This window comes from Hippocampus bargibanti, linkage group LG05, assembly GCF_051943395.1.
Source record: "Hippocampus bargibanti isolate YZ-2025 linkage group LG05, ASM5194339v1, whole genome shotgun sequence".
Classification (NCBI taxonomy): Eukaryota; Metazoa; Chordata; class Actinopteri; order Syngnathiformes; family Syngnathidae; genus Hippocampus; species Hippocampus bargibanti.
In genome coordinates, this window is record NC_142738.1 from 13,303,045 (window position 1) to 13,325,881 (window position 22,837).

Consider the following 22,837-nt stretch of genomic DNA (forward strand, 5'->3'; position numbering starts at 1 on the left):
CTTCTAAAACTGGCCACTTCCGGGTTCAATTTGAAGTACTTTTTGAACACTTCACGTCATTTTTATTGGTGTTTTGCATTTGACTCAAAATATCATCCTGCATGTTTTGGGTATTTTAGATGCTATAAAATGTTTTTCTCGTGTCAGTTAGGAAACAAAAAAGTGGCGTCGATTGTCCTTTAACTTATAGTGGACTTGCACAATACATTAGATAAGATATGTCCAGCTCCAGGCCTCTGTCCTGCCTGTTTTCCATCTGACCCGGCTGCAAAACACCTGATTCAGTTGATCAGCTCATCATCCAAATGAACGCCGTTTTAGGTTCTTGCCGAGAATCGTACACATAATACGCGTAAAGCCTTATGGAGCCCAGGAATGAGGTACATTTCATCTTTGTGAACTTCGAACTCATTTGCATGTCCGCGCCACACACCCGCTGAGCCATGTTGCGACCTTTATTAGCTAATTAGGATACACAGCAAACACACTTGACAGTGAGGAAAGAGGAGTGGACACACACACACACACACACACACACACACACACACACACACACACACACACCAGATTAAGGATGGAGGGGAAACTCGAGTAGAGGGCAGACTTGGGGGGGATGAGAAATGAGAAGAAAGAAATTTGGCATTCATCAAATAGAAAATACCCACAGCAACATACCCATACACAATCAAGTGTGCTTTTGAATGTTTGTGTGCATGTGTGTCATCTCCTACACATTGAAAACCACAAAACATACATACTGTACTCCTAATTTCCACACTTGGCAGCAGATATACAACTCAGCATTGTTAAAGATGGCGTTTCTCCTAATCACATACTGAGCTTCTTTTAATCTACGCATAGAAGTAAATCTCTCTGTAGCATGCAGCGATTTATCGTCTGTTTTTTGTTTCCCCTCACCCTCAACTCCGCCTAAAGTCCCATAATATGACATTGGTGGACCACTCAAAATGGGGACACAGATGTGTGGCCGTCAGCAAGACAAATGAGATCACTTGAATACTGGACATACTGTCGCTGCACTAGATGCAACTCATCATACGTATGAGTATGTACGCGTGTGTACGCATAATCTGTCAGATTAAAAAAAAAGAAACCAGGCAGACAAATTCCAACACCAGTCTTGGAACTTGTCTGACAAACCTTCTCATGGGACAGAGGTGAGAACCGTTTGTTTGTATCCATAAACTGATTGATAAATCACGAGCCTATCTTCACTCTGTGCTCAAGGTGGATATCACTACCCATATTCTTTGTTGCCAAATTAACATGACTTCAAATTGGCCTCCAAACAACTGGAATATTCAACAGCACTTCTCTTTCAATCCAACATCATAATTTAAAAATGTACTGGCAGTAATGTAAACATTACCGCCACCCTGGTTTTTAAGCATGCATTCAGAAACAGAATAAGAGTAATCTTTTATAATCATTAAACCTTTTTCTAAAATGTAATGCATTATTTTGTGTAAACGTATCATCCTCTGAATTTGTATGTGTTTCCTGTTTTTGTTTGTTTGCTTGTTTATTCATTTGTTTAGCTTTATACTGTCTACTGATTGTCACAAACAAATAGCTGTTTTACTTTGGTAAATAAATTAAAAATAAATATAACACATTTTAAAAAAGGGAGGAGTTGAGGAGTTGATGGAAGAACAATGGGCACAACAACAGCCGTATTGACAAAAGTAACAGTGCTGAGATGACCGCAACCATGCTGATTCTTGTCTGCCCCCAACACCACCGTCCCTGACCTTTGCCGACTCTGCATGGGTTATATTGTTTGAAATCAGCAACTGAAAGGAGTAGACTACTCATCAAACCACCCCAACTGTCTTCGATATGACCAGTACCGGATAATGGTGACAGGATTGTATATTCATAATAATAAAAATAATAATACATTTAATTTCAAGCGCCTTTCAAAACACCCAAGGACACTTTACAACAAAAACAATAAAACAAAGCACATAACAATAAAACCATAAGTAAAATGAAGCTCTCAGTCAGAAGGTTTCTTCAGCCGTCATCTGTACAAAAGTGAAGGTTTCGGACGTTTCGCCTCCTATCCAAGAGGCTTCGTCAGCGAACTAAAGTCTGACTGGTCGTATCGGCCCCATTTATATATCCCTAATGTCCAGACATGGTGGCACCGGACACAGCTATGATAGGTCCCTACTCTCAGGTTGGGAGGGGCGGGGGACCTCTACTAATTTTTGCCTTAACGTGTTTATCGGTTTGAAATAAGTAGGAATTTTATGTTGCCAAAGGACTCTTTGTAATTTTTCAGAAACTCCTGCAATGTACGGTACTGCTACTCCTCTCCTTTTTGAATCTTGAGAATTATTGGTTTCGTTCGCTATTCTTTCTTTCTGACATTTGTTGAATGACCACTGAGGGTACCCACAGTTAGTGAGTGCTCTCCTGATATGTTTTGACTCCACGTTAAGGCAAAAATTAGTGCATCCAAAAGATAGGCTACCAAATGAAAAACAAAGTAATGTAGTTTATTCCATACATTGTAAGAATGAAAATTGTAAAGAGCAGTACATTGGGGAGACTCAACAAATTCTCAAAAAAAGACTTTATCAACATCGCAGGGATAATACTAGTTACTCATTTGACGACAATGAGGTTAAAATCTTAGCGAAAGAATATAGATGGTTTGAAAGGGGCATAAAACAACAAAATCCTTTGTTAAATCGGTCTGGTGGGGTGAGGTTCAATTTGGATCGTTCATACAATAGCCTGCTTAGGCAAAACAGGTTAGGCAACTTTCGCAATGCTGATGAGGGTCGTTATGCTGATGAGGTGATACCGGAGGCAGTGGGGGTAATAGGCCAATCGTTAGTCAGGAATGTAGGAACAATCAGTGGGGCCACAGAGAGGGGTCCCCCGCCCCTCCCAACCTGAGAGTAGGGACCTATCATAGCTGTGTCCGGCGCCACCATGTCTGGACATTAGGGATATATAAATGGGGCCGATACGACCAGTCAGACTTTAGTTCGCTGACGAAGCCTCTTGGATAGGAGGCGAAACGTCCGAAACCTTCACTTTTGTACAGATGACGGCTGAAGAAACCTTCTCATCCATAAGTAAAATGATACATAATAAAATAGCAGAATGAATTAGACATTGAAAGCAATTTTAAACAAATGGGTTTTGAGGTGGGACTTGAAAATAGGGAGGGAGTCAACATTACGGATGTTGGGTGGAAGACAATTCCAGAGTTTGGGAGCAGAAAGCTCTGCATCCCATCGTGGTGAGACGGGCAGAGGGCACGTAGAGGTGAAGGGAGGATGAGGATATGAGGGAACGAGAGGGAACAGAGATTTGAAGCAGGTCAGAAAGATAGGGAGGGGCAAGGTTATGGATGGCTTTGAATGTAAACAGAACTATTTTGAACTCGATTCGATGCTTGACAGGTAGCCAGTAAAGTTGCTGGAGGACAGGGGGTGATGTGGTGAAAGGAGTGGGTTCTAGTGATGATCCGAGCTGAAGAATTTTGGACGAGTTGGAGTTTATGGACAAATTTCTGATTGATACCGAAGAGAAGCGAGTTACAATAATCGATGCGGGAGGTGACGAGACTGTGGATAAGGATAGCAGCGGAGTGAGGCGTGAGCGAGGGACGGAGACAGTTAATATTACGGAGGTGGAAATAATTATTTATATGGGAGTGAAAAGAACACCCGGGCTCTTGACCTGAGGGGAGGGGGACACGGTTGAACTGTCAATGGTGAGAGAGAAACTGTTAGCTTTGTGGAGGGTGGATTTGGTACCGACAAGGAGACGTTGAGTTTTTTCGCTGTTAAGCTTGAGAAAGTTATGGCAAAGCCAGGATTTAATTTCTGAGAGGAACAATTGATGGCCAAAATGCGATTGGTTCAATGCTTAGATACGAAAACACACATCTGGAAGCAGCACAACAGGGGAAAAGTAAAGAAAGTAAGCTGAAAGAAAATTTGGAATTATTTAATAAGAATTCATGGACAAAATATAATTAACATCAGTCCGTGATTCAGATATTTTTAAGCCAGAAGAGAAGGCTTTGCCTGCCTTGACGGTCTGCCACTGATCATATACAGGATTGTACATGCTGTTATATCGCCTAAAATAAACTGTTAAGCAGTAGCCAAATGAGATTACATCTTCATCTGCTGAGATATTATCTAGTTCTCTTGTATGTGTCCTTGTGTTGACGATGTTATCTTGGCTCATCACCCCCCCCCCCCCTAGTCTCCCGCCCTCAAGTGTCCCAATTTGTCTCCGTGTGTGGGCTTTGGTCGCCTTACTTTTAGACTTCTGCCACAGTGCGACGGCTGAGGCGGAAGAGTTTTATCCTCTCAACATTCCAGTAAATACTCAAACAAAACGCGACGCGCTCCGAACAGCCGTGGGAGGAAAGCAATCAATCACGGGGAAAACAACACCCGCAGCTGACTATTTTTCTTCCATAAAACAGGCTTAAGAACAACAGCAGCCATTCAAGTGTCTGTCGTGAAGAATTAACACTTGCTCTCTGTACTTCCTCCCCGTCCTCCCTTTCAGATCAGAAAAAAAAAAATGTCACAAATCCCCAGGCGAAATCTGTAAATAGTATTTGTGACTGTATGTCTGCTTTATGGTCGTATCATTTACCCAGCGGGCTCTCGACACAACCAGTTGAGTGTTCCTTAAGAAACATGGCGGATAAAAGACAATAAATCTGTAACAAGGCAACAAACCGGGACCGGGGCTTGAATTCGGTAATGCAATAGAAAGTCTGTGAGAATGTTTTCTTTACTTACAGGTTATAGGATGGAGGATAATGTCGTATAAATATTTGATGATTTCCAAGCAGGTTCTTACAGGGCTGAGGGAGTGCAGCATTACCCTTGCTGTTCAACTTGAACCTGATGTTGTGACACACATGAATCAACACACATAAGTGTACTCAGGTAGTATAGATTGCTATGTTTCCATTCTGCTAGACGTTTGGTCAGCTTTACAACCTTGATAAAATTATCAAACTTTTCCAAACTGGGCTCAAAACCTCTGCAATGAGAGTGTTGCTCTGCAAATCAAGTTAAAAGTTTCTCGTGGTAATCGTCAGACTTTTATTGTATTCATAAGCAAAATGCAAGAAAAACACTTCCCCTGATACTTACATAGCCCTCGGTGAGAGATGTGATACATTTTTGACAAGCAGTGAACCACAGGTACTCTCAAACCTTCATGTCTGGTCCACCACGAATTAACAAGTTTCACACCTTGCAGATGACAAATGTTTGTCTGGTTCAGAGTGATCTCTCTCTCTCCCAAAAGAACTTGACTTGATCACCATGAATGTTAAACCTACTCCATAATTACGATAGCAAATCATTTTGAGTGTGTTAAATATTGAATTGGGCTGACTTTATAACTCCGTAGTTACAACTGGGTTTGAGGAATCAACATGTTTGCACCCAGTGTGACAAAAGAAGAGACACGATTTGGAGCGCAAAACGAACGTGCCAGCGCAGTCACAAATGTCAACATACTGAACATCCACCACATACATATACCACACACAGCTTGAAACACATTTCTCTTCAGCCAACAAGAGCAAAATGTCAAGCGGCAAGTTATCTTATAGAGCCATCAGCCTCAATGTCTGCACACAAAGTGAGTGTTTCTTTCTTTGTTTTTGTTCCACAGAGCTCGTCCATGCAGATGGCAGATGATGCATGCAATTAACCTTTGTTATTTAAACCCAGTGCTGCACACTCACACACATGCATTGCATACATTACTTGGATTATGTGTCATTTTTCTTCCCCCTCAGTCAAAATGTGTTTTGTCGAGATCCAAAAAAGGAGGGAAAAAAAAACAACATTTTCCTGATCTTGAGGACAAGGAATCCATTTACACCAATCAAGCCTTTTGACTCATTCAGATCAAATGGGAATTTCTGAGAATGTAGAGTGAAAATACGTCTGTGGAGTGCCTTCCCACAAATCAAGTGCAAAATATACTGCATGGCCTTTCGATTCCAGCCTGAACAAGTCGCCACCTCACAGCTTCGGCTGCTTTAGGGCGCGTTGTGGTGGTGCACCAACACAATTCCAGACCCCATAGAAGCCTCAAGTGAATAACATCCATCCATTTTCCTGACCGCTTAATCCTCACGAGGGTCGTGAGGGTGCTGGAGCCTATCCCAGCTGTCCTCGGGCACGAGGCGGTGGACACCCTGAATTGGCTGCCAGCCACACAGAGACAAACAACCATCCGCGCTCACACTCAGACCGAGGAACAATTTAGAGTGTTCAATCAGTCTGCCATGGATGTTTTTGGAATGTAGGTGGAAACTGCAGGACCCGGAGGACACCCACACGGGCCCAGGGAAAACATGCAAACTCCACACAGGGAGGCCGGACCAGGACTTGAACTCACGACCTCTGCATTGTGAAGTCGGCGTACTAACAACTCGACTACAGGGCTGCCTCAAGTATTTTTTTCAACACGTTATTTTGTGGAGGCATAAAAAATTTGGCTGTTGGTTGTTATCAACACTCTTCTATGTGGTGTATCAGATTTATTTTCACTTTACACGGACCTTAAGAATCACTGAATTATTGTTTCAAATTTACAACGATCCACCATTCAGAACCAAAAATCTTCTTAACTCTGAAATCTCGTGGACCAAGTTGTCGCTTTGCTCCGAGCGGAGGCTAAGTCTCCCCCCAAAAATTGAGTATGACATTAAACAAGCGGTCTCTTAGGAGTTAGCCAAATGAGAGGGACTGCTGCGGTCCCTGGAGGTCAGGCCGTGTACGACTCTCAAGCATGACAAACAAGCACAAGAAGTATCGGGGAATGTAACAATCTAAGCTCGCGTATTGTTCAATATCTGCTGGAAAAAAAATGCTCAGTCGCTTGCACAGACGCATGAGCAGGCACATGTACACACACATGCCCACGCGCGCACGCACACACACACACACACACACACACACACACACACACACACACACACACACACACACACACACACACACACACACACACATGTACACAATCAGTCATTACTGTTCATATCTGGGGGGAGAGGATGTGTGTGTGTGTGTGTGTGAGAGAGAGAGAGAGAGAGAGAGAGAGAGAGAGAGAGAGAGAGAGAGAGAGAGAGAGAGAGAGAGAGAGAGAGAGAGAGAGAGAGAGAGAATGGAGCTTGTTCCTTATTGTCCCCTTAGTGATGGTGTGGGTGTGTGTGTTAGAGCTTGATTGTTACTGGTTTACATAAGGGTATTGAATTCTAGCATAACACTAGCTATCTGAGCCAGGCAGATATATTTGTGTTGTGGCTCCTTTATATGTTTGTTATTTCTAAAGAGGATTGGGTTTGTACCAGTGGAAGAGAGGATAGATAGCCTGCTGATATTACCCACTTCCTCTTCCCTACACTTCCTGTCTATCCTAAAAATCAAACTTTTGTGTATGTGTGTGTGTGTGTGTGTGTGTGTGTGTGTGTGTGTGTGTGTGTGTGTGTGTGTGTGTGTGTGTGTGTGCGCGCGCGTGCGTGCGTGTGTGTGCGTGTGTGTGTGTGTGTGTGTGTGTGTGTGCGTGTGTGTGCGTGTGCGTGTGTGTGTGTGTGTGTGTGTGCGTGTGTGTGTGTGTGTGTGTGTGTGTGAAAAGAATATGTTTGTGCGCTGTTTATGTCAATGTATATGTCCTCCAAAAAAACAAAAGTGAGTGAATTAATTAAAAAGATGTGCACTTTGCCGCCATTGTCCTCTCGTAGTAGTCAGCGGAATAAAATATACTTTAATTTTAAAGCTAATAATACTCACTGTTTTCTATCGGCCCTGCGCTAAAAATGGGTTTCAGATTAGCATTGTGCCCACAGTTCAGGAAGAGCAACGTAATTTTGTAGATAATAGAAAACTATAATGTATATACTTTTACTGTACTACAATTGCCTTTAGTTGGTCACAACTGGAAGTTTTGTACATGTTCATGAATTGACAATTATATAATGTGCCAATATGTACGTACTTTCGGGTTGACTTTTTTTTTTCTTTTTGACATTTATATAGAATGCCAGAGTGAGAAAAGTGGTATTTGCGTCACTGTGGGGTTGAACACAGCTGACTTATTCCAAGCCAATCTAAGTGGCTCCTTCATTCGTTTGAAATTCAGCACTGGTTATGACACAAATGTAAAGGACTCACTGGAGTCTGTGGAGGAGATCAGTGTGCAAAAAAGCACATTTACATGCAGAAGTGCAAGAAGATCTCTATATGTGAATGATTGAAAATGATGAAAATGATTGAAAGTTGACCATTGCAAAGTGAGCTCTTGGAGCCCGCCTCTGACCTCCGACCGTTCAACACAAAAGAAGACTTTCACATTTATAGTGAGTTACTCGGGCAACATCATTAAAATATATTATTTCATGGTTCAAGAGGTTAAAGAAAATATGCCTGTGACTATTGTGATCTTATCCGTCTAGACATACACTGTTGGTGTTTAAATATTCGTCGCTTAAAAGATGATAACACTGAGACGATTAGTACAATTCATTCGGCCATCAGTGGTGTTTTGCATTGCGTGTTAGCATAAGATTGGCGAAAGGCAAAGTTGTGTTGTTGTTTTATAAGAATCTGAATCAGAAAACCTTTATTCGTCCCACAATGGGGAAATTTGCAGTCCACAGCAGCAATTTGAAAGGGGTTGGGGTATAACCATGATGTTAAACTCAGTTTTATGTTAAGTAACTAGACAAATAATAATAATAATAATAATAATAATAATAATAATAATAATTATAATAATATTATTATTATTATTATTATTATTATTATTATTATTATTATTATTATTATTATTATTCGATGAGAAGGTTTCTTCAGCCGTCATCTGTACAGTTTTGAAGGTTTCGGACGTTTCGCCTCCTATCCAAGAGGCTTCGTCAGCGAACTAAAGTCTGACTGGTCGTATCGGCCCCATTTATATATCCCTAATGTCCAGACATGGTGGCGCCGGACACAGCTATGATAGGTCCCTACTCTCAGGTTGGGGGGGGGGGGGAGACACTGATTGTTCCTACATTCCTGACTAACGACTGGCCTATTACCCCCACTCCCCCCGGTATCAACTCATCAGCATAACGACCCTCATCAGCATTACGAAAGTTGCCTAACCTGTTTTGCCTAAGCAGGCTATTGTATGAACGATCCAAATTGAACCTCACCCCACCAGACCGGTTTAATGAAGGATTTTGTTGTTTTATAAGAATCGCTTCTTTTACCCCCCCTTTCAAACCATCTATGTTCTTTCGCTAAGATTTTAACCTCATTGTCGTCAAATGAGTGGTTGCTAGCTTTTAGGTGCAAATGTACTGCCGATTGAGGCCCACTAGTATTATCCCTGCGATGTTGATAAAGTCTTTTTTTGAGAATTTGTTGAGTCTCCCCAATGTACTGCTCTTTACAATTTTCATTCTTAGAATGACGAAGCCTCTTGGATAGGAGGCGAAATGTCCGAAACCTTCACTTTTGTACAGATGACGGCTGAAGAAACCTTCTCATCGATGGACCACTCCTGTACGACTGAGAGCTTACACAGACGTATTATTATTATTATTATTATTATTATTATTATTATTATTATTATTATTATTATTATAAACACAAATATTGTAATATGTATTGTATTGTATTAGTTTGACACCATAAGACAAACATGTCACACTTTTGTTCGAACGTCAAAGCAAAAAATAATTCCATTGATGGCTTGTATCTTTCAAAAAATTCTGAAGTCACGTCACTTCAATATCAAAGTACAACTGCATCATAAACGTCTCCTTGTTTCAAAATAATATAAAGAAATGCCAGCTGGTGTGAAAAAAAGCATGATTATCTGTGTCAGTGTTGAAATGTTGGATCAGCTGCACCTAATATTTTTGTCTAGTGAGAGTCCAACAGTATCGCTGTGTGCGCTTCAGAGATTTAAATCAAAGTTGAGTCAATAATTTCATGCATCCCTCCTGACTGCTTGTGTCACTCGTGTAAAAGGAACCTCAGCACAAAAAAAAGGGGAAGAGTCCTGCCGCCAATAAAAGGGATGATCTAAGTCATTGGCTGCCACACACACACACACACACACACACACACACACACACACACACACACACACACACACACACACACACACACACACACACGCACACGCACACGCGCACACACACACAGACGCACACACACACACACACGCACACGAACGCACACACGAACACACACACACACACACACACACACACACACACACACACGTTTCCTCCGTGTGAATGATAATGAGCCAAATTGTCTTTTCTCGCCGCTAGTCCAGTCATGGCCACTGCCCCAGCTAAATCAATAGCATCATCCATAACCTTTATTGTGGGATGAAACATGGCATAAATCAACACAAAGCTTTTCACACATCCGCTTCAAAATTGCATGCTGCACTCTCCCGGGGGCATTAGGCTGCTTCCTCTGCGTTACATGTTCCTACGGCACCTGGTCACCCTGAGCATATTTGCTTGCGGTTTATTTGTGTGCCACAGAGGGTCATTTTCATGGCAAAGAGCTTTTTGATTCTTGTTTGCAGTAATAACTTCACATATGTTATGCTGTTTATCAGAATTTTGTCAAATTGTGTTCGCCAACGCTACCATTTTAGTATTTTTAAGCATTATGTTTTTTTCTCAATATTTTCGACAAAAATGTCTATTATATGGGTGCAAATGGTTTGACTATATGCGACTTGCCAATAACTGCCGACCAATCCATGGTGTATGCTGCTTCTCATTTCAGTAGCACTTGTAGAAAAAGGGAAAAGTTAAGGGGCTGTTTGTAGAAATGTGTAATTTGTTGAAAAAAGTTTGTGAAAGCTTAATTTAGAGTTTTAAGTGAAATTATCCATACTAGAAACTTGTGCAACTGGGCGTGTGTCTGTTTTTAAGTGTGAGTAATGAGATTCACAGGAGAAAGCCTTGCCAAATCCTCTCATCGGTCTTCTTGCCTTCAATATCCAATCAGGGGTCTAATTCAATACCCAATCACAAAGCACACGGTACACTGCAGAGAAGGGAGACCAATGAGAGGTGAGTGGATGGATCTTGTAGAGCTCGTCAAAAAAAAGGATATATCTGTTCCATTACCTAAAACGGACTGCATACTTAACAGGTTGTACCATCAATTTTTAAATGTGGGAAAAATCACGATGAATCACGACCTAAATCACGATGTGTGCTCTTATCGTCTGTGCTGCAATTGTGATGACCAACTTTTTATTTTGCAATTAAATTAAATTAAATTAAATTAAATTAAATTAAATTAAATTAGATTTTGTGGAAGAAGGAAAATTATCTTAGATGATATCTAATGTGAATGCTGCAATGTTGTTCCATTCTTTTTATTTATGTATTTATTTTTTGCCCATTTTTATTGTGGTGAATGACATGAGACTTTACGCGCAATACAACCAGTTGCTCGTTTATCTGCGCCCGACAGCAGAAGGAAGTTCCTGAATCGATGGATAAGATTGGATTTGCCTTTATCAGTCTCGCAGTGGAGAAATTAACATTGCACAGCAGCAAAGGTCTGAAAAGAATATGAAAGAATGAAAGTAGAAAAACAAAATACATGAGCTGCTGGAAAGGCAGCCACTCTCGCGGCGCCATCTTGAAGTCAAAAGAACAAAAAAATAAAAAAGGATAAAATAAATAACAAATAATATGACAACACAAAGACAATATGACAACGCAAAGACACAGATATTCATTCTTACGCACTTTCTGTACCGTCTTTGTGACATGAAGCAGTTCTAGATGAAAGAGGAGGTACGCTTATGGATCCATTTTATATCACAGGCTCTGTGGCCACCCAGCACAGATAATCGCTCAGAAGAATGTTTCAAAGACACCCAACCAGGGTTCCATGGCTAACATTTACCGCAAGTGAAAAAAAAGCTTAATCGAAAATGTTGGTAATTATCAATATGTGTTTACCCCACATGAGGATTTGAGAATGTACAGTATGGCCCCAACTGTTTTCCAAGCAGATTGGAAAGGAACTTCAAGATAATCTTAAACAATGTGAACTGATGGACTATTTTATATATGCACATTCTAAAACATTCAATGTTTATTATAAACCACTCATTTATGTGTCTAAGTTTAGTCTTTCATAGTCTAACACCAACAATTTGCTGAAATTAATCACAAGGGGAGGCAAAATGCTCAAATTTGGAGCGTGAAATGTGTGATTGTAAGTACAGTATTGAACATAACATACCATATTGTTCGTCAGCCCCTGAGACGACACAATCGTTCAGAGGTAGTTGAGAAACGCCCCATTGTTGACTTGCTTTGGAACAAAGAGAAATCCATATATTTGTCTTGAATGGTTTTATGTATGTGCTCCACTTAAGCTTTTAGCGTTTTAAATATTAAACAGGGTTTAACAGACAATTGTTGTCCCTGAATTTTCCAAGTGGATGGGGGTCGTGGTGCAGGGGAAATCAATTTTAACCTCACCCCAGCCCCCACTACAGGATATTCACTCAGGAAAATCTATGAGACAGTCGACCATCCTGTCCTTTTTGATTGCAATTTAGGGAAAATGTTCAAATCTGGCCTGGTTACCTCTATAATTGCAGCCCCTTTAACAATCCCAGTGTGGTTTGGCACTGACATTTAACAAAGTGTCTCGCCCTCATCTCTCCTTCGAGAACGACCCCCATCACCAGCACCTCAGACGCCCCCGCCCCCTCCTGCTCCCCATCACTACCCAAGTCCAAAGCTTGACATACACTGAATAGACTGTCACAGGTGTTATATAGTGTCTCCATAAAGGCCGCCATCAAACTGTTACTACCTCTTCAGGCTCGGTCCACTGCACCAACATCACAAACAAATCTAAGCGCCGCGTTTTAAAGTGTGCGTGCACGTGATGTATTGAGCATAGGCGGTTTATGTTGCCCTACCCCCACACCCTCCCGCCCGATATCGGCGTACATGCCGGGTTACCTTGTGTGTCTCCCGCTCAGCTGAACTCACCTTCCCTTTTTGAATTGTTTGATCAAAGCCTATTTGCAAGTTTGGGTCTAAAAATCAATGGCATTTTGGTTTGACTGTAAAATAATATAAAAAAGCAAGAGTATGTAAAAAAGAAATTTAAGAAAGTGTGAATTAACACATGAATTAACACATGAATAAGTCCTGTCCACTTATATACTTTTAACTCATTCACTGCCAGAAGATGTACATAAATGTGTCCACTCCAGTGCCAGGGTTTTTCTCATTTTGACTCAAAATCCCAGGTCCCTTAGAATATTGAGTTTTAGGACTACATAAACATCCAATGCAGCGTAAGAAACCTTCGACTCTCTTCTTTCATCAGAAAAAAAGCGTTAATTCCTAGTTCATATGGGTCTGGAGTGGGTTTTTATTATTATTATTATTATTATTATTATTATTATTATGAGGTGCAATTGGGGGCGACTGTACAAAAGGCAAATGCTGCTCCTCCGTGGAAGGGAAAAAAACATTGCCAGAGGTCTGACCAGTGCTTTATTAGCACCACCATCCCGCAAGAAAAACCAAAACCTGAACAAATTCAGGAACGGCGTCCACGTCATGCTTTTCAATTCCTGAATAAATTCGGGAATGGCGGAGAATGAGTTATTTTGAATATATTTGCATTTGCTCCTTGTGTTTTTATGAAATTTGTATAATTAACAGATTTTAATTGACTCTTCATAAGCTTTGTTTTTGTTGACATCTCAATATTTTGAAGTATGTGCATAATAATAATAATAATAATAAAAACATTTAGGCTGTAGTCGACGTGCACATTCCACCATGATGTTCCTGATCCACTGGTGAAGAGACGCTTTAATCCTCTTTGTACCCTCTTTGTGTAACAAAGAGGGTACAGAAGGTGCTTAAGAATGAATGACTGTGGCTTTGTGTTCTCATGTTATTTTTTATTTAGTTTTTTTTTGTTCTTTTGACTTCAAGATGGCGCCGCGAGAATCGCTGCCTTTCCAGTAGCTCATGTATTTTGTTTTTCTACTTTCATTCCTTTCATAACTTTGCTGCTGTGAAATGTAAACTTCTCCACTGCGAGACTAATAAAGGCAAACCCAATCCAATCCAATAATAATAATAATAATAATAATAATAATAATAATAATAATAATAATAATAATAATACATTTCATTTCATTTATAAGCGCCTTCTCTCTCTTCTCTCTCTCTCAAGGTCACTTTACAGTCACAGGATGAGGTTTTTTTTCTGTGGGTGCGCCGCAGCGGCAGTGTTCACTCAACCCGGAAGTACTGTGCCTTCAAATAAATGTATTTAGGAATACAATCAATTAGTTTTTTTTACATAGCATGTCAAACTTTTTTGTGCAACTTCAGCAGCACATTGAAATATAATTATAAAAACATATTTTAAAGCCGCACAATGGAATAATTTTGCCAATGGTAATAATGACTTGGGGCAGCCCGGTACTTGAGTGGTTATCACAGTGAATTCACATTGCACATCCGCTCTTGTCCCCCTGTGTGGAGTTTGCCTCTTCTCCCTAGGCCTGCGTGTCTTTTCTCCGGGTCCTCGGTTTCCTCCCACATGCTAAAAACATGCATGGTCGGCTGATTGATCACTAAATTGTCCCGAGGTCTGAGAGTGAAAATGACCGTTGTTTGTCTCTGTGTGCCCTGCGATTGGCTGGCAACCAATTCAAGGTGTCCCCGCCAAGTGCCCGAAGACGGCTGGGATAGGCTCCAGCACCCCCGCATGTGATGAGAATAAAGTGGTCAGGAAAATGAATCAATAATAAAGACTTATGATGATAGCGCAGTTTTAAAAGCATCTCTTTCAATCACCCTTTTTTGCGGTATCGATATATAGAGAACTAGGTGCGACAGCACTCAAAGTTACATCTTAATCTCGATTCATATCCAGAATACAACTATTCTGTTCTCAGTTATAAGAACACAGTCAATCCTGACTTATGCTTCAAGAGCAGAGGAAACATTTTGATGTTTGGTTTGATGTTTCCTATCACCGAGACATTCAAAAGAAGCACTTTCATCTTTTAAATGTGACCAAACCAGGTCTCAACCTGCTGCCTGAAAGAGGGTCCCTCACGTATCGGCATGTCAATCGATTTGCCGGTTATTTCCTGCTTCCTGTACGGTAATTGAAATAAAGTGTTTCCACCTGCATCATCTATCAATAGTGCAGATGTGCGCTGCATATAGTGCCATTGTTGTCCGTGTCAGTGCTGTGAGCACCAAACAATGTTTGGAGATCATAAAGTTGATTTAAAAAAACACGGATTGTGGCAGATGATGGCGGCGATACGTTTGAGATCAACACAGCTTTTGAGTCGAAGTTAAAGATTAGGAATTGAATCTCAATTTATTTATTTTTTCATTTATTCGGGCATGCGTGGAGCCTACTTTGCGATAATTTAGTCATAGCGGAAGTCCATGCTCTCTGAGTGCCATTGTAGTTCACTTGTAAAGCTGTTAACATAATTTTGGATGCTCACGGTCAGCATAGGTGGCGTTTCATATTTTGCCCACTCCTAATTTAGCTGATTATTGAACTGAAGTCTCACCATTAAACCAAGCTCAATGATAGTTTGATCAGAATATTTTACAGGCACTCTTTACATCTTTGGTTTCCTCATGAGGTATCTTCCCATTACCTTCGCTGCAACAGTTTGCTACAAATCGTATTAAAACAAACAGGCTTAGCGCTGGAGATGTGGAAGTGGAAGAAAAACATGCATGCACCTGCTGTTATCGCGGCTGTTGTTGCGCGCGCATTGGGTTTAATTAATTTGCTTTGATACTCAAGACAAATCCTTTTCAAAGCTGCTGCGGTAATTAAACAATTACGCTACATTTAATAACCACACGGAGATAATGAAACAATTAGAGAGAAACAAGCTGTTTACAGACTGAAGCGGCGCTTTGAACTGGTGAGCATGTTTTTAATTGTCTTTCAGCGGCTTTCCAACTTCAATGAGCAGACTCATCGGCAGAAAACTCATCAGCACTTGCAAGTCAAACACCCTTCAAAGGAGAATCACAAACCTATAAATTATTACTTGGGGGATGGGGGGTGGGGGTATGAAAATATGTATTGGGTGATGCTGCGATTCTGTAACACAAACATCCACCCGGGCCACCCCCATTTTATTGCTCCGTGTTGCTGTTATAACAGGGGCCAATTAGCATTGCACCTTGGCATTCTGCACAGGCATGTGCCAGAGGACCTGTAGGGGGCCTGCAGGGCTGCAAGAGGCCTCAGGGATGCAGGTGAATTATCACACTTTTCATCTCTCCGTCTCCAACGCATCCTCCCTCTGCTCTCATTTTCTGCATCTTCACACAAAGTACCTACTTCAATTGTGCATGGCAAATTGCACAGGTAAGATGGCATAAAGGCGAACAAATGTACCGTGGGTCTCAAAAGTCTACACACCCTATTTCAAAACCCAGTCTTCATTGTGATACAGATTTTTTACACCATTAAGGTGGCCTATGTCCTGCAGAACAATTACATCCATTTATTATCTGAGCCGTATATCTCTCACGGCAGTAGACAGGGTACACCCTGAACTGGTTGCCAGCCAATCACAGGGAACACGTAGATGAACAATCACACCTATTTATATACCAATTTAGTGTTCCATTTATATATATATATATATATATATATATATATATATATATATATATATATATATATATATATATATATCATCTCATCTCATTTTCCGTACCGCTTATTCCTCATTAGAGTCGCGGTGGATGCTGGAGCCTATCTCGGCTGTCTTCGGGCACGAGGCGGGGGACACCCTGAATTGGTTGCCAGCCAATCGCAGGGCACACGAAGACATACAACAGTCACTCTCACACTCACACCTAGGGACAATTTGGAGTGGTCAATCTTCCTGCCATGCATGTTTTTGGAGTGTGGGAGGAAACCGGAGGACCCGGAGAAAACCCACGCGGGTCCGGGGAGAACATGCAAACTCCACACAGGGAGGCCGGACCGGGACGCGAACCGGCGACCTCTGCACTGTGAAGCCGGTGTGCTAACCACTCGACTACCGGGCCGCCTATATATATATATATATATATATATATATATATATATATATATATATATATATATATATATATATATATATATATATATATATATATATATATATATATATATATATATATATATATAAATAGGGCCGATACGACCAGTCAGACTTTAGTTCGCTGACGAAGCCTCTTGGATAGGAGGCGAAACGTCCGAAACCTTCAAATTTGTACAGATGACGGCTGAAGAAACCTTATATATATATATATATATATATATATATATATATATATATATATATATATATATATATATATATATATATATATATATATATATATATATATATATATATATATATATATATATATATATATATATATATATATATATATTATATATTAATCCTTGTCTCAACCCCCATGGGTGGTGTCTGTCCCCCATTTTGTAGCTCGGGTCCTCCAGGCCAGGAAGCTTGAGGGTTCTGCGCAGTATCCATGCTGTTCCTAGCAGTGCGCTTTTCTGGACCGAGATATCTGATGTTGTTCCCGGGATCTGTTGCAACCACTCGTCTAGTTTGGGGGTCACTGCCACGAGTGCTCCGACCACCACAGGCACGACTGTCACCTTATCTTCCAGGCTCTCTCCAGCTCCTCTCTGAGCCCTTGGTATTTCTCGATTTTCTCATTTTCCTTCTTTCTGATGTTGCCATCACTCGGGACCGCTACATCCACGACAAGGGCTTTCCTTTGCCCTTTATCTATGACCACGATATCTGGTTGGTTGGCCATTACCCTCTTGTCAGTCCCACAGGATCTTCGCTCGGTCATTCTCTACTACCTTGGGAGGTGTTTCCCATTTTGACCTTGGGGTTTTCAGTCCATACTCCGCACAGATGTTTCGGTAGACTATGCCAGCCACCTGGTTATGGCGCTCCATGTATGCTTTCCCTGCCAGCATCTTACACCCTGCAGGTATGTGTTGGATTGTATCAGGTGTCTCTTTGCACAACCTACACTTTGGGTCTTGCCTGGTGTGGTATATCCGTGCCTCTATGGCTCTGGTGTTCAGGGCCTGCTCTTGAGCAGCCAGGATGAGTGCCTCTGTGCTGTCCTTTAGGCCAGCCCTCTCTAGCCACTGATAGGACTTCTTGAGATCAGCCACTTCAGTTATGGTTCGGTGGTACATCCCGTGTAGGGCCTTTTCCTCCCATGATTGTCCCTCTTCCAGCACCTCATCCTCTGTTCCCCATTGTCTGAGTCATTCTCTGAGTACATCATCCGTTGGAGCCTTCTCTTTGATGTATTCATTGAGCTTGGATGTTTCATCCTGGACAGTGGCTCTCACACTCACTAGTCCCCGGCCTCCTTCCTTACGGCTTGTGTACAGTCTCAGGGTGCTGGACTTGGGATGGAGCCCTCCATGCATGGTGATGAGTTTTCGGGTATTAACATCCGTGGTATGAATCTCTTCCTTTGGCCACTTTATTATTCCTGTAGGGTATCTGATCACTGGCAGGGCATAGCTGTTTATTGCCTGGGTCTTGTTCTTGCCATTGAGCTGGCTTCTTAGGACTTGCCTCACCCGCTGGAGGTATTTGGTCATAGCCACTTTCCTTGTTGCTAGTTCGAGGTTGCCATTGGCCTGTGGTATACCGAGGTGGTATACTGAGGTATGTGTAGCTGTTTTCAATGTCTGCTATTGTTCCATTTCTCCAGCCTGAATGACATCCCAAGTCACTGCTGTAGATCCTTCTTGTGTGGTTCAGGGAGTCTATGTCCCTTTCGCTCTTAGCATACAGCTTTATGTCATACATGTAGAGGAGGTGACTGATTGTAGCTCCATTTCTGAGGCGGTATACATAGCCTGTCTTTGGGATTATTTGGCTGAGGGGGTTCAGTCCTATGCAGAACAGCAGTGGGGAGAGTGCATCACCTTGGTATATGCCACATTTTATAGACACTTGCGTTAGTGTCAACTTTAACAAGCTGTTCTGTTACACTTCACATAAAGTGTCCTCTTGAAAAAGTACCCATAGACGAAATGGGACGTCATCCAAGCCTGTGCATGAAAAGACTCGCGTGTGTACATCGGCTAGCGTGACATGGGCGGCGGCGAGTGGAAGCAGCAGATAAGATAAGTACTCTTTATTTCTGACAGAGTCGTTTAGTCGTGGACCAAAGAAGGAGGAGAGAGTTACAGTTATGGAGCTGTCGGAGCTTTGTTGAATGAAATGTCGAGATGAAAGACAAAGGTGGAGAGGGAAAAGAAAGAGCATCCATGACCGGTGTGTGGGTGTAATGCAAAGATTAGAAAGGGAGTAGGACAAAGTTCAAAACAAATCAAAAAACAGAAAACAAAGCCACTACATCATAGGGAAAATGTGGGTAAATTAAAATAACGTCACACATTGTCCATACAAGACGTCATCTTTCGTCTTATCATCAGACTAAATTAATGTGTGAATTTAACTCATTCACTGCCATTCACAAATGTATTCGGGAATTGAAAATATGACGTGGAGCGCCATTGCCAAATTTTTCGGGTTTTATTTTTTCTCGTTTGGGTGCCGATAAAGCGCTGGCCATGGCCTCTGGCAATGTTTTTTCCCTTCCACAAGGGTGCAGCATTTCCTTTTTTTTCCAATGCTAGCGCTTTGTTCCAGCTTCAGCTGGTGTTAAAGCACTATATAAACCGCTATGTACAGTATGTATTGCATTGTATTTTGGTCAGCTGCCCTCATTTCACGCTCATATAACTCCAGACCCATATAACTTAAGAATTAACTCTTTCTGATGAAAAAAGATAGTGTAAGGTTTCTAACGCTGCATTGAATGTTAATGTAGTTCTAAAACTGGGTCCTAGAATTTGAGTGACAATGACAAAAACCTTGGCACTGGAGTGGACACATTTTTGCACGTCTGGCAGTAAATTAGTCAAAATTATTGCCGAATACATGTGATGAATGCAAAAGCATATATTTTTCAAACAAATTGTGATATTAAAATGGATTTACTTCCCTTTTCAAGACTATGATTTTTCTTTCAATTTCCTCAAACCTACAGCATGTGTTTGCCCTATATTGCACAATACACTTTACGATGAACACTCCACTCTTAATGCCTTACATCATAAATTTGCTTGCATTGAGGTATCAAAGTCATTTCTGCCACTGCCTCTTCTCTGTTCTCCACATGAAGAAAAGTATTTATTTTCATTTATGAAAATCTTTTACCCCTGGGAGTGAAGAATGCCGCGTCTGCAATAATTAGTGTGTGTGTGTGTGTGTGTGTGTGTGTTTATGCGCGTGGATGTGTGTGTCAAGGGGATGCAGTGCAACGCTGGGGGTTATTATGAAGAGACTGACTGAGATGCGACAGGAGATTCCCCCTAATTTGGGAATTGTGTTTCTCATCTATTTAAATAAACTCTGTGGCACCTCACTAAAAATACGGGGGTATGACACAGGGAAGCAATGGGAATCACAGACCAAGAGAAAAAAAAACATACACAGAAAAAAAACTGCAGAGGCCAGCAAATCTAAGCACACAAACAAACACATACTCACAAAGGGATATGTAGTAATTAAATTGCAATGATTGCCCTATTTTAGCTTTCACTTTGAAGATGAAAAAAATAGCACAAGGGAAAACGAGAGCTAATAGAACATGAAAAGATCACGTAACTGTTCAAAGGAAAGTGGTTACTGCAGCGGTGGACTGCAAGACAAACAAATGGGAAGGAAAAAAAGGGGGAAAGCAACAATGGGTTAAATCTATTTGATTTGAGAAGCTCTCGCCGCTTTGCCATTGACCCATGCTGTGATAAACCGATCACAAGCCGTCACATCGGCCTCTGACCTGACGACCTATGACCTTCTTAATGACAAGTGGAACAGAACTTGTGCTTGACCCATGACCAATGTATCACGAATAAACTGATTCCCCACCCTGACAGCATGCAGTGTGTCTGTCAATAAGGACGTGCGCGCGGGCGATGCTGCAGATGTTAAGACAAGATGGTTCGGGTGCTTCCATGTATGTTTTGGTAATTCTCTTTTAACTCATTCACTGCCAAACGTGCAAAAATGTTTCCGCTCCAGCACCAAGGTTTTGGTCATTGTCACTCAAATTCCAGGACCCACAGAATAGCAAGTTTTAGGTAAGTCAAAGTCAGCTTTATTGTCAAATATGCTAAAGTGCACAGATGAAATTAATGTCCTCTCGGACCCAGCGTGCAGGGCACTTATAATGTGGCTAAATGGACAACAGACAATACGTGTAATTTCTGCATGTAAAGTGAGGTAGTGTCATATGTAATGTGAGGTAGTGACGAATGTAAAGTGGAGGTAGTGTCATATGTAAAGTGACGTAGTGTAGTAATGCAAAAACAAACAAAAAAAGGTTGAAGTGAGGTCTTGCAGAAAAAAAATGAAAAAATAGAGTTCAGGATGATAGTGCAGCGTGTAGCGTATACTCAGAGTTCGGTGAGTGTGGCAGTGGGAAGGGGCAGGGGGGGCACGGCTGGGAGGGAGTTGAGTCTCCTGACTGCCTGGTGGCAGAAACATTCAATGCAATGTAAGAAACTTTAGAGTCTCTTGTTTCATCAGACTTTTTACAAGACAGTGCGGCAGAGTGTGATGCGTTAGACCTTTCGAGTATAGTGTTCCCCATAATATTTCAGTTCATCATGCATGCCCATACTGTGTTTCCCTTTTTTTTTTCCAAGCAAACATGTTTTTGTTGGGGCGGCCCGGTAGTCGAGTGGTTAGCACACCAGCTTCACAGTGCAGAGGTCGCCGGTTCGCGTCCCGGTCCGGCCTCCCTGTGTGGAGTTTGCATGTTCTCCCCGGACCCGCGTGGGTTTTCTCCGGGTCCTCCGGTTTCCTCCCACACTCCAAAAACATGCATGGCAGGCAGATTGACCATTCCAAATTGTCCCTAGGTGTGAGTGTGAGAGTGACTGTTGTATGTCTTTGTGTGCCCTGCGATTGGCTGGCAACCTATTCGGGGTGTCCCCCGCCTCGTGCCCGAAGACAGCTTAGATAGGCTCCAGCAACCCCCGTGACCCTAATGAGGAATAAGCGGTACGGAAAATCAGATGAGATGCGATGAGACATGATTTTGTTGATTTAAGACAGACTGTCATTAATCCATTCAAAAATGTGTGACAAAAAAACCCAATTGTACAAAATCCAAAGCAATCTTCCTCATAGGAAATCATGTAAAGCCAATTAATCCATTCCAATTTGCATTTAACATGTTCAAAGTTGCTATGTATGCACCTGGTTTAATTTGAGAACATTAGATCCCCACTGTGCTGACTGTTGCAGGTGGAAACTTCTCAATGGTTTCCTGTGAGCAGGTGAAACAAAACACTGCCGTCTCATTCTATCTCTACCTGTTTTCCTCCGTGGTCATTAAAAGGCTGCACTGATTCTACCCTTCCACCCCCCTTGCACTGCCCTTGTCATGAATCTTTAATCAGCTTTTTTCAAGTGAGTGGGCAGTCTCAGTGGGGTACTGACCTGCAGCGGGGCTGCTGAGACACACTTTCGGATGTAACTTATACCATCCCTGCACTGTGAGCCTCAGCACCAAACGCTGAAATAAAAAAAGGGATGGAGCAACATCTCTGATGACGTGCTGACAAAAACATAAAGGATAGTGCAATTAAACTCCTCCACATGCCGAGCC

At 41.7% G+C, this 22,837-nt stretch overlaps 1 protein-coding gene across 1 annotated transcript in view; it reads right to left on the minus strand.

Annotated features, from left to right (window-relative positions):
* Window positions 1-22,837, minus strand: part of mafb (MAF bZIP transcription factor b) — a 61,872-nt gene that overhangs the window by 20,005 nt on the left and 19,030 nt on the right. The gene's annotated exons all lie outside the window — the stretch shown is intronic.